Source organism: Caretta caretta, chromosome 2 (assembly GCF_965140235.1).
Source record: "Caretta caretta isolate rCarCar2 chromosome 2, rCarCar1.hap1, whole genome shotgun sequence".
NCBI classification, from domain to species: Eukaryota; Metazoa; Chordata; order Testudines; family Cheloniidae; genus Caretta; species Caretta caretta.
Window position 1 is genome coordinate 185,298,286 of NC_134207.1, and position 13,317 is coordinate 185,311,602.

General features: G+C 41.2%; 1 long non-coding RNA gene across 1 annotated transcript; it reads left to right on the plus strand.

Annotated features, from left to right (window-relative positions):
- Positions 1-705: 705 nt before the first annotated feature.
- LOC142070860 (uncharacterized) lies at positions 706-12,560 on the plus strand. The gene is made up of 3 exons (XR_012666779.1): positions 706-756; positions 7,877-7,998; positions 10,675-12,560. It is a non-coding gene; the product is annotated as an uncharacterized LOC142070860 (long non-coding RNA).
- Positions 12,561-13,317: the final 757 nt, after the last annotated feature.

The window sequence follows — 13,317 nt, forward strand, 5'->3', positions numbered from 1 at the left end:
AATATGGGCCACGTACTTAAGACACTGGAGGATCCAAATTTGACAGACTCAGGCCAAGACATCATCATATCACAAATGATGATACCTCTGAAAAGGCCATGCAGCAGGAGCCCAATCCTAGGGGTCTATTTGCCTGTGCAGTCAGTGCACCGTTCCCACACCCCATCCCATCCCACCACTACTTGCAGTCCATCCCAGAAATATGAGCTCAATCAGGCAGATGTTGTAACAGCATCCATGTCTCTCTTGTGACATAACAGTAATGTTCTCACTTGAGGTTAGGATTCAATGAACCCCAAATCAGAAATTTAGGATCTCCTACTCCTAATAAATACCAAGGGAAGACGAAATCCTACATGCTTCCTAACCCACACCCCACTCAACATTAGTTATTCATATTAAAATGTTTATTAGCTTGCCCTGCCAATGTATCCAGGACATAACATCTCTGTTCCTGAGGTCACATTCCTTGTGACTGTGCTGGCAGACTGAGAGATAAGCCCAAAGCCCGTAAGTGCCATGTCTGAATTCATGGGCTCATATAGCTTGCAAACGGAGATTACAAGAGCAGGTGGTCAGCTCGTTAAATCCAGCCTCCTCCTTTTTCACCACCCTCTCCCCACCCCCAAACTTTCTGGATTGTGAATGAGTGTGCCTAGTCTTTTAAAAGCACACCAACTGTACTGCTAAACTCTTTAATGCATTTGGTGTAAGAGCTCAGTGACAAGAATCTGCAGCTGTTCAAGGGATGACGAGGTGGGTGAATGGTAGCCAGATCTGAAACATCTACCTCGATTTAGAGGCCTATCATTATATGTATGTGAATGCAGAGGAGCGGGGGAGGGGGGGAGAGAAGAGAGAGGGGAAAATAGAAAACTGAAGTTTTTCACCCCCTCCCCTCCCCAAACACAATAAAATATTCAGGATTGGATGGTGATGACTAACACTTATATGAACCAGGCCATACTGAAATTTAAAACAGCAATAAAAATAATGTTGCCATAATTAAAACTTTTTTTGTTTAAAGTGGATCATCAATACACTATTAAATGTTACAATACACAGCTTTGGGGACATGGCTTTAAGCCAATTTAAAGGGGTTTATGTTAGAGGGCAAGACGAAAAAGAGATGTAAGATGGTTTGTACATGAAATAGAAGAGCACTGGAGAGGACACAGGACATCCACTAATGCCCAGTTACTGTAGTTTTATAGGCCTTTCCAATTTGCCAACAAGAATACTAGTAAACCCCCCTCACATACACACACCACAACAAGCCTTTTGTGGCCCCTGTAACCAAACAATATTTATAGTGTTTAATGTATAACGTTCAGTGTTTTTAGTTTTCAACATTGCAAGCAGAGCTGGGTAAGTGCTAAAATAAAAAAATCAACCAGTATTCACTTATATTTAAAAGTGCATGTGATGTGGCTGTTCGTACCCCTTTTGTGTTTGCTTTCTGTGAACATCTGAGTGAACAAGTGCCACTGTACCAATGTTTGCAGAAAGCGAATTTTAAGCTAGCACACAAAGTATGCACACCAGAAAAGGCAAGTTTTATATGGATGGGACACAGACTGACCCAACAGGGTTTCTACATCTTTAAACTCCTTAGACTCAAGTCCTATATGGCTCCCAGTAGGCCTGTGCATTGGGATTTGTGGGGGCAGGGCAGGAGCTGTTGAATACAGCTGATAAATCCACTGGCCACTGACCTGTGTAGGACAAAGGCACTATAGCAGTGTGGGCTGCTTGTGGCCTCAAAGCTGGATGTGTCAGTTTATGTTGAATTGGGAGTTTACAACAAATTGTTCTGTGCTATTGGAATATTAATTTACAGCAATTGCCTCTCTTTAAAAATAGTAATGCCGGGGCACCACTAGCCACACATTGTAAGTATGCAGCGTCTGTAAGAGGGAATGTTTTTAGTAGGTAGAGCAGGGAACTAGAAGCCAAATTTCTTATCCTACCCCTGCCACTGGCTCAGAGCTTGGCTTTGACAAAGTTACTTAGGCTGTATGTGCCTCTATTTACCAATGTATAATATAATTATTTACCTGCCATACAGGGGTTTTGTTAGGGTTAATTCATTAATGTTTGTAAAGATCATCAGATGACAGTTGCTAAAGATCATCTGAGATCATCAGAGGACAGTTGCTATGGAAGTGCAAAGCACTGTTAAAATACCAGAAAAAGATTCAGCACTCATGCATACTTTTTTGGTGGTTTTTTATTTGTATTTTTAATTATCCTCTTGCAAGCTTGAAAGTAAATACCACTCTACTCCTTTACTTCTTCCAGACTGACAAACACTAATTCCTCTCTCTGCTCCTTCAATTTCTAAGGGGGAATAAGGTAACATAGTGCTTGCTTCCTTGTTTGTCATCAGCATTATTAATGTTATCAATAATGTCAATACAGTTCTTGGCACAGGATGTGTTGCTAATATGACTTTGCTCCCTCTGCTGACTGCTCTGGGACTCTACAGAGAGTTTAAGCTACTAAATACAAAACCCAAGTCTATTCCCTATCACACTATAATGGTGCTTAAGTAAATCAAATTTGTGCCTTAACTGTCAGTGTCCCTTTAACTTTTCCCTCGTACCTTTGCTGAAGATACTTGTACCTCTAAAAATAAGTTGTGATATTGATTTGTCTGTATTAAAAATTAATTATATTCATTTGCTTTGCTTTCGATAATTGTAGCAGGAAACCAGTCCCACATCTCTACTGTCCTAACACCAAGGTACACTCTTTCAGACATTGCATTATAGATGAATTTGACATGTACTGAGTGGTAAGCATTTCCTTTCAAGCATTAAACAGCAAAACATACCTGGAAAATTTTCCTGCACAGATCTGCTGATGACACAGTTGTCTTTAGTGTGGCAGGTGCTCTGGGAATCACACTGTTTTAACATTGACTTTAGCTGTTTGTAATAAAGAGGTTTTGGTTTTTTTTAGGACTTTCATCATAGGATATTTCCCGTTGTGAGAAGAGCTCACTCAGAAGTTTGGAAATGCCAGATTCTGCCCCCTTGTCCATCTGCATTATGATACAGTCTTTAATTACATGATCACATGCTATTTTTCCCCCAGAACCCCAGCTTCTCTCAGTGTATGGGATGGACACACAAGGAGGTAGAATTAAGGTTGCCTGGACAACTGTAAATCTGACATTTCCTAACTGTTGAGTACTTGACTTTGCAACCTAAATAACTTTCCAATGTGTGTGTGCACACACCGTTAATTTGTAAGGCACAAGCTATGCCACTGGCTCAGGCACCTGCTAGGACTGTTAAGTGAAAGCAGAACACTGGGACTGGAAAAGACACTGCAACCACATTCCACTGCAGCCATGACAACAGCAAAGCAGCTCAGAAAGGGTCAGGTGCAATTCAGGCTAGATCTTAATTATCTTTCAAGAACTGGGTCAAGCATCTCTAAATTTCATGCTGGGGGTTGTATTTGTATTTGTTTCTGGCTTTAATCAGCCTTCACTTGATATCTCATAACTTTCATAACCCACAAGTTGTTTTCCTTACTTGCTGGGATAAGAGGAACTTGAGACCAACACAATTCCCAGACTGAAAAACTAGAAGGTCTAGGGAGCAGATCTGAAAACAAGTTCTTGGAAAAATATGTGCCCCTCTAACTGCAGGTGATTCACTTAGATGAACATTCACAAGGAATATGGGGTTGAGGGAGGGGACGTCAATGTGCAGTTAGGAGCAGGAAAAGGAATAGGGTTATACAGCAAAATTATTTTGTTGAGCAGGCAAAGGCCTCCCCCACTTATTACAGTGTGTATCAAGCATGCCAAGTTGGTTTCAGGGGATGGCGGGGGGAAGCCAACCCAACTTTATGTCTTCATGTGCTGGGACGCAAAGTATTAATTAATAGAGTTCTCTTTGGTATGAAGACTGTTTCTAGAAGGAAGCATAAGCACTAGTCAGACAGGGTAGATTTATGGCTATGAGCCTAAACTACACATTGTTCAAACACCACTGGCTTTCCTTCCTCCCCAGTATTTTGGTAAGTAGAACAGTCTAAAATGTGGTTTGTACCACAGATCTATATAATTTATTTGTAATAGATTCAGCCAGAGAGTAGGCAGAGAAGTTGTAACTACTTTAACAAAAATACTAAAAGTAAATACTAAAATAAAATACTAAAACTTCTCAACAGATTTGCTTTGAGCTGCTGACAGGTGTTATGTTCATCATCTCGCCCTGTAGATTAGAGCCAAAGTCACAGAATGTTTCAGCTGAAGAAGGAAAAAAAAAATCCTGACACATCTCCCAACCTTCTCACAGACCTATCACTTTGCTGTGGGGGAGTTGCAAGTTTTTTATAAACCCTGGGTCAAATTCAACCTTGCAGTGTGAACAGTTCTATTTGTTTCAATATGTTGCTCCTATTTACATGGCAGTTGAATTTGGACCTGTGATTGTGGCTATGCAAAATAGCTCTGAAAGAAAAATAAATAAATCACAGACTGGTACTTCAAAGGCATAATTTTGTTCTCATTATTTTAAAGTTCACAGATCAAATCAGCCATAGACAGCAGAGGGCTCCTTTTGAGCCCGATTCAAAGCCCACTGGAAGTCAATGAGAGCTTTTCCATTGACTTAAAAAAACCCACTTTGGATCAGGACCTTTGACAGAAGGATAAGGAATCAGGACCCACCTCCTCACTTGAGCCAAAATGGGGACCTTCCCATGCCTGTGGAAGAAACTCACACAACAGAGCTTCTATGGCAGTCACGACACAGCCATATCTGAGTGTTCTATGTAATTAGGCAGAGATGTGCTAGAAAGGGGAGAAAGAGAGAGAACATATAATGGCATGCTATAAACATTGTATTGACCTGAGTTTGGGAAGACCTCCCCATTAAAGACTGGTGAAGCAGGTCAAACCAAACAAGTGCCAATAAAACCTTTACACAACACTATTTTGTAGGTTGTATACACCACATGTGTTATAGAAAAAGCTATTTGGGGAATGCTTCAGAGAGATTTTTAATAAAGGATTTTGGTATCCCATCAGCTGTAAAGCCAGGCACCTTGATTATTAGGAGTCCAACTACACAAGGCTCTGGGGGAGAGGAAGTTTACATATAAACATTTCTACAAATATGACTTTTAAAAGCTGTTTCTATACCTAAAGGCCACTCAGAAACTGGAAATTCAGCTCTCTGGGAAATTCCAACATTGACATTTGTTTTTGTTCTGAATCAGAAAAAAAAAGGCCAAGATTTAAATGTTTCCCACAAAATGAAAATTCAAAAATAAAAATTAAATTTGGAACCATTGAGATTTCATTTTGACAAGGCAAAAGTGTTTCTTTCAATACATAACATAGCACAATATAAAATACATTATATGTAATAATACAATTAAACTAATATTTTATTACACAAAACTCAAAGTTTAATGAATCAAAATAAGCAAGTTGAAATGAAACATTTCAATGTTATTGAAACAAGAACAGAACAAGTTGTTTCAACTTTTTCCTGTAAAGATTTAGTTGAAATAGACACATTCCTACAAAATATTTAGATTATGATAAACATAATCCTGCATTTTCCTCTGGAAAACTGCTTTGTCAATACAGTTTCAGCTAGCTTTACTAAAAAGGTCAAAGTTAAACTCCTTCACCTTAAGCCCATTCAGGTGTAGAAGCCAATGCTGAACTCCCCCATCGTGAAGCTGGAAATCATAGAATATCAGGGTTGGAAGGGACCTCAAGAGGTCATCTCGTCCAACCCCCTGCTCAAAGCAGGACGATCCCCAACATATGGTGTTGTTCCGTTCTGGAGGGATCTTTTTTAATCTATCTTTAAACCACTGATGCTGCCCTTTTTAGTGTATCCAAGAAGTAGGCCTGTTTATAACAATCATGATGCAGTGACAGTCTCATAAGAATGACCATATTGGGTGAGACCAATGTTCCATCTAGCCCAGTATCTTGCCTTCTGACAGTAGCTAATACCAGGGGCTTCACATGGAATGAACAGAACAGGCAATCATTGAGCGATCCATCACCCGTTGTCCACTCTCAGCTTCTGGCAGTCAGGAGCTAGGGACACTCAGAGCATTGAGTTGCATCCCTGCCCATCTTGGCAAACAGCCATTGATGGACCTATCCTCCATGAAATTATCTAATTCTCTTTTGAACCCTGTTATACTTTTGGCCATCACAACGTCCCGACAACGAGTTACACAGGTTGACTGAGTTGTGTGAAGGAGTTCACAGTCGTACAGCTTGCAATACTGCATTACCAAAGCCAGCATCATCTCGAGCCTGCTGGGTGAGCGCATAATATGATGTAAACGTGTGGATGGACAACTAGGTAATATTCTGGATCAGCACTTGAGCTAGGAAAGCTGCCGAAGAGGCTTGTGGCCTGGTTGAATGGGTGGTTACAATTGCTGGAGGGGGCACCTTGGCCTGGTTGTAGCAGTAGTGGATACAGGCAGCAATACAAAAAGAGATCCTCTGGACGATCTTTCATCCTGTTGGCCACTGCGGCGACTTATGAAAAGGCATTGAGAGCCTCTCAGATTGAATGCCTTTACCTGAAGTCGAGCATGTAAAAGTTTCCATTTGGCCAGGTAGGTTGCTGTGGTAGAGGGTTTTCTGTTGCCCCGCAGGACCTGGACACCAGCTGAGCACAGCCACTCATCTGCATTCAACCATGCAGCAGCGCTGTCAGGTTTGGATGCAACAGTCTGCCATTGTTTTGAGACTACAGGTCTGGCCAGAGCGATAGCTGTAACGGGGCAGCCACCGAGAGGTCCAGCAACGTGTCAAACCGCTGCTGGCACAGCCAAGCTGGCACAATGAGGATTACTTTTGCTCTGTCCTGCTTGATCTTCATGAGAACTCTGAATTAATGGCACTGGAGTAAATACTACTGGAGGGAAGGCATACACCATAGCTCCCGACCACAGGAGCAGGAAAGCGTTCAACAGGATGCCTCTGTCAGCCCCCCTGAATCGAACAGAAAGCATGGCACTTTCTGTTGTGCCTGGATGCAAACAAGTCCACCTGGGGAGTCCCCCCACCTTTGGAAAATGAGGCTGACTAACTCAAGATGGAGCGACCACTTGTGGCGAGACAAGACGGTCCTGCTGAGGTGATCTGCCAGAGTGTTCCTGTCCCTGGGAGGATAGCGGCCATGAGATAAATGGCGTGCTGAACACAGAAAATTCCAGAGCCTGATGGCTTCTTGCAAAGGGCTGAGGACCAGGCTCTGCCTTGCTTGTTGGTAAAGAACATAGTGGCAGTATTGGCCATCAGGACTTGAACCACCCTTTTATATGAGGCAGGAAATGTTGACAGGCCAGGCTTACCACTTTGAGCTCCTTGACATTTATGTGTAAGAAGTGATCATGACTCCACCAACAACCTTGCATGCCGAGGTCGTCCAGATGGGATTCCCATCCCAGATCCAAAGCATTGGAAACCAGGGTGACCGACGGGGTTGGGGCCACGAAGGGGACTCCCTCCAACACCAATGTGGGTCCAATCACCAAACGAGCGACGACAGTATGTGGTCCAGAACCTTGACTACCTGTGTCTATGTTGTGTCTGCTGGGGACGTAGACCAACGCCAACCATGCCTGTAGGGGCCTGAGATGGAGCCGTATATGCTGGACCATGTAAGTGCAGGTCATCAAGTGGCCCAACAGCCTCAAACACATGTGAGCGGTGGTGAGAGAGTGGGTTTGCATATGTGAGATTAGGTCTGACATAGCGCGGAATTGGGCTTCGGGGAGGAAGGCTCTGGCCTGAGTAGAGTCAAGAACCACTCCTATGAACTCTTTGCATTACACCAGAACTAACGTTTATTTTTTCTCATTTATCAAGAGACCTAGATCGCAACATGTGGAGCAAACCAGCCCAAGGTGCTGCCTCACCTGATACCAAGACCGACCCTTGATCAAATTTACCCATACCTCAACAACTGGCTGAACAACCTGACACCTCAGGTAAGTGGCCACTGGTGCCATGCACTTTGTGAACACTGTCGGGGCTCACGAGAGACCAAAGAGCAGCGCCGTGAATTGGAAATGGCACTGGCTGAACACAAAACAGGAACCAGCTGTGTCCTGGGAAAATGGAAAAATGCACCCTTCAAGTCAAGGGCAGCGTTCCAGTCTCCCGGATCCAGGGAGATCATGCAAATCTTTTCCCAGTGGAGGAGATAATTATTTGTATGAGAAATACCAGTTTGGTGGAAATATCTGTGTCAGGTTGATTTTTTTAAAAGAATGGCTGCTCAGTAAAGCTGATGGCAGGTAGGGGGGAAATGTTAAAATAAATCCTAGGAAAGATAGAAAGTCAGAAGTGCACAATAGATTTATTTACACCTGAGGTCACAGTTTAACACATGGATATCACCTTTACATATGTAGTATACCTGTATATATATTATACGCATTTCATTCACCATTGAAATATAGCCCGCAATGAAGTGAAAGGGACCTCTGGCAGTGCACATTAACACTACACAATAGTTCAAGAGAGAGCATGAAGAATACTGTATCCAAGTGAAACAGCAGGGGGAATTCAGGAAGACAGAAAAATGTAATTAGCCAGTTGGAATTTGGCCAGGGACATATGGGCTAATACCTCTAACTTCTATGAAGGGTGCCATGGGATCTTTACTGACAGCAAATGGTCAGGACCCTGATTTTTAAATAAACCTAAGGAAGTTTAGACCTCATTATGTTTCAACAAGATCCACATTCTTTTGGAATGGTACAGATTCCTGCAGACTCCAAACTAGTGATGTTAATGATTCTTTAGGCTTTCCTTGCTGCCTCAATGTCTCACTCAGTTATTAGCAAGTTTATAAAAAGGAAAACTACACACATACGCACTGGCTACACACACACCCCCAACTCCACCTCATACTCCCAACTTAAGTTTAGTATTTCTTAAAGCCATTAGCTCAGCCTGTTACTGATCATAAAGAATTCTATGATGTGGCTTTTTCACAGTTTTCCCACACCCACTGGCTTGATTTTGGGTTTTTTTTTTTTTTTTTTAAAGAACACATTAAAACCAAGACCCTGGCCTCTTGCATGGGTCTGCACATACAACTGGAACAATTTATTTTGAAGAAAAGCATGCGAGGTTGTGGTAATATAGCAATCATTAACAGGTGCACTGGAAAAGAGTCACATGAGGTCATGAAACCCAGTGTGAAAATCGGGAATTCTTGTGCAGAGCTAATGTTCTCATCAAGAATGTTGAAGAAAATGCGATATATGATTTAATACGTCTCTAAAAATATTTAAGCTAAATTTAAGTGATATAAAACCCTAATTCCACTCTCAGAAGAGAATACAGATATTAGAGGGGGAGTCTATGTGCCCACTGATGCAAACATGTAAATCCTGTTACTATTAAAAGGAATCACGTATGCATAGGAGAGAAGGATAGATCCTCAAATGTTTCAAATTTCATGGTGGTATTTGTTACCAAACTACTCATCAAACATACTGCTCTCCACAAAAATAATCCTGCAAAATTATCAAATCCCATTGAGCCATAATATACAGTTTTTAACGAGCAAAACTCACTGGGCTAGTTTCTATGCTGGTGCAAATCAGTGCAGCTTCATTGACTTTAGTGGAACTATGCCAATTTAAACCATCCAAGGATCTGGCCCTTGACTTTACTGGCACTTAAGTGTGTTTAAGTGGTTGGCTCAATCAGAGCATAGTGCCCTATGTGCAATATGGTGACATTATTGTTGCTATCAAAATGTTAACTTTTGCTTCTCTTGACTGTTATTGTGGTGTTAACTCTAAAAATGTTGCATTAGAGGAGATTTTTGCATTGAATATTTTTTACCCCGTTGACTGCTCCATTTAAGAGAATACATTCAGCAAATGCAAGTCTACACACTGAATTCTTTCATGTACTAAATGCTTAAAAAAATCTGTGAAAATGTTAAAGTTTTTGTACAATTATGTTTTAAATAATTAAACTGAAGGCTTCATAAATTCCTGCCCTCCCTCCCCTATTTTTACCCAAAGGTCTCCCTCTCTGACTAATATCCACAGATTGCCATGAGTTGTCACCAACACAAGGCAGTCCTACCATGTCATAGAGTCACAGACTTGCAAGTGCTGCATTGATCTATTGACATGTATTTGCTCAGTGAAGCAGACACCTTGGAGGAAGTCAATATCTGCTCATTATTTCAATATTTTAGCCTCTCTATGACTTGTGTCTGTATAATACAGGAAACCACTAGCAAATTTAAGGGAGATTTTCCAGGATGCTGAAGAAATGGGTTATGAGCATCCCCACCCCGCCCCAAACACAAATCACTTTAAATCTCAATTATATTTATACGGGCAAAGGCTCAGGTTAAGAAGTGATGAGATAAATATTGTATTAGGAGTAGTATTCTGGTCATGCCTAGAGCAGTGGTTCGCAACCTATTTGTCATTGTGGGCCCGGAGCTCGCAGCCTTTAGCACACAGCGAGCGCTAATTGGGCAGTATGCAGCCTACAGGCTGATAACACTGGCCTAGAGGCTCCAACCAGTTTCAGGAGCCCATTTTGCTGGACCCTGCACAAAGTCATAGAAAAACAGTACCTGCCCCAAAAAAATCTTAACACTTTTAAATTGTATCTCCATTTTACAGGTTAAGGGACTGGGGCACAGAGATAATAAGTGACTTTCCCAGGGTCACACAAGAAGCCTGTGACAGAGCCGGGAACCAAAGCCAGATCAAGTTCCACATCAGTATTTTAACTACAAGACATCCTTGCTCTCTAAATCCTGCACTATATTTTGAAACTGAATTTTTGATTACATCATCCTGTATTAAACACTCTAATTACAGAGAAGCATTCAGGAGCTAACTGCTGACCATAGCCGATGCCTCATTTCTAAGACAATTAAAGAGGTCCCTTTCTGCTATAAAATATAAATGCTCAATAGTTCATCCTTTCTGTCAAATGATTGGAACATTCTGTGTTACATGTACACTATGGTATATAGCCAGTACAGGGACTTCATTGCTTCTTAGGCCACTATTCAGCAGGCCAACATCTGATCTTGGATGTTGATGTGCAGCTCGCATTTGGCCCTGTGTATCTTGCATATGATACATTTTGTATTTACTAGACCTGAGGTTAGGGGTGGTATATTTTTGCATAAGAGACAGGGTTTTTTTTAACAGTATTACAGAATATATGGAACTTTGTAGGCCTATACTGCCCATTGAGTAAATTACTGAGACAAAACTACCAGCGTTGAGCTACAATCACTGCTAACATACTATGTTAACAAATGGAAAAATATATGAAAAAGTAACTCTTTCTGAAGAGGGGGCAATGGCAGTTAGCAATAGCAATGTCATTAAATCAATGGAAACAGCGAAAACAAAAATTATCTACTCTGTGCCCACTGTATCTTCATGAAGTCATTGGCTTTATCTCGCTTAACTCTAGAAACTAATTGTATCTACAGTCAGAGCAGACATATGGGAAACCTATATATGTATCGTGACACAAGTAATAGCTACACTATGGAACTTCATTAAACTACTAGGGCCAACCATCACCTCAAAGTTAACCATGCAATGACTGTCAAGTCCTGGCACGCAATGTGTTGTATTCAAGCGCCTTAACTAGCATTCAGGAAGGGCATGGTATGACATTTCCAGTTAACTCAAAAATGAACAAGTAACCAAATGAAATATTTTTCTACTATTTGCTTTAAGGCTTTCAGTACATTGCATCATAAGACCATCTGCTACCACTTGGATAGCAAAAGCAAAAAAGCTTCCACACACCTTCTTGCCAGCATGTCTGAACATTGCTCTAGAGGGATCACCTCAAGGAACAAGGATTAGTTTAGTCTCCAGGCCATTCAAATCTTCAGCCTCACTGCCAACAAGAGTGCCAATAGTGTTGGTGGCTTTTTGGTGGCCCTTCCACTTGAAAGTGCATTGAGACCAAAACTCATTTCACCTGCAGTGCATAACTAAAAAGCCATCCGAGCATGATTTTGATCTACTCCCAACTGGTGCTGGATTTAAATCAAAACCCAATCACCTCAGTCATCAGTTCCAAAACACATAGTGGGGTTTTGTGCCACATGCAATTATTCCTTTAAATACAAACACTAATGTGCTACTGTAGTATATGTAGGTTAGCATTATACAATCCTCACACATTTTAGCTTCCTTTTTAAGATTTTTCTAGATAACCATGCTCTTGGAAAATAAAAATGGCTGCAGTTTGCTGGCAGTTAGGTGATGACCATTTAACCGCTCTGTGTTGGGCTACTTGGAGAATTGTTGTTGTATAGTAATTATATGAATCAGATAGCTAGCACCAAATATATTTTTCACTCATGTGGCAGGTGGCTCCATACAGATAGGCGTGCTGGTGACTTTGGAGCCATCTTTCACTCTGTCATCTAGAATAGTTATCCTGCTGATTGACTGCCAGGTCTCCCTTGTCATCTTGGAAACCTATAATTTTTTTTCTTACCTTTGATTTTGAGGAATTTTCCCTCCTACTGTGAACAAAGCTGTCAAGAATAAAAGTTTCATTATTAATTCTTCATCTGGTCTGTATGGAAGCTCTATTGTGCTTGGAGAAAAATGTGTCCCTCAGCCCCCAACTCTTATGTTTTTAAATATATATCTGTCTACAAATGTGCTCTAAAACCCACTGACATGCTGGTTGTCTCTTATTTAGCAGAATGAATTTTCTTTGTTGGTCAGGAGTAGAATAAGATATCACAGGGTCTCTGGAACACAGCATAGTATATTTTTAAACTATTATGCACATATAACACACTTCTCCCCAGGAATACACAAGAATAAACGACTAAAAGGGTAATGATGGAGTATGAGTAGGTTTACTTTTGTTTGCAGTTGTAGCCATGTTGGTTTCTGGATATGAGAGCGACAAGGTGGACAAAGGTAATACTTTTATTTGTTCAACTTCTGTTGGTGAAAGAAACTTTTGAGCTCCACGTAGCTCTATTTCAGGCGGGGAAAGTTAATCAGAGTGTCACAGCTAAATACAAGGTGGTACAGATTTGTAAGCACAAGAAGTTAACATATGTTGCAAGAAACCATTCAAAACAAAGTGAGCAGTTAACATTTCTTGTGAATCTTTCAGGATCCATGGGTCCTACACATGCCTATCACAACATGTGGAGTACCTTATCCAGGGCACTAACTGCCCCAGCAGCTATGTGGATGAAACCCGATAATCACTGTGCTCTTGAATGAACTCACACAAGAAAATGATAAAAGACAAAAACA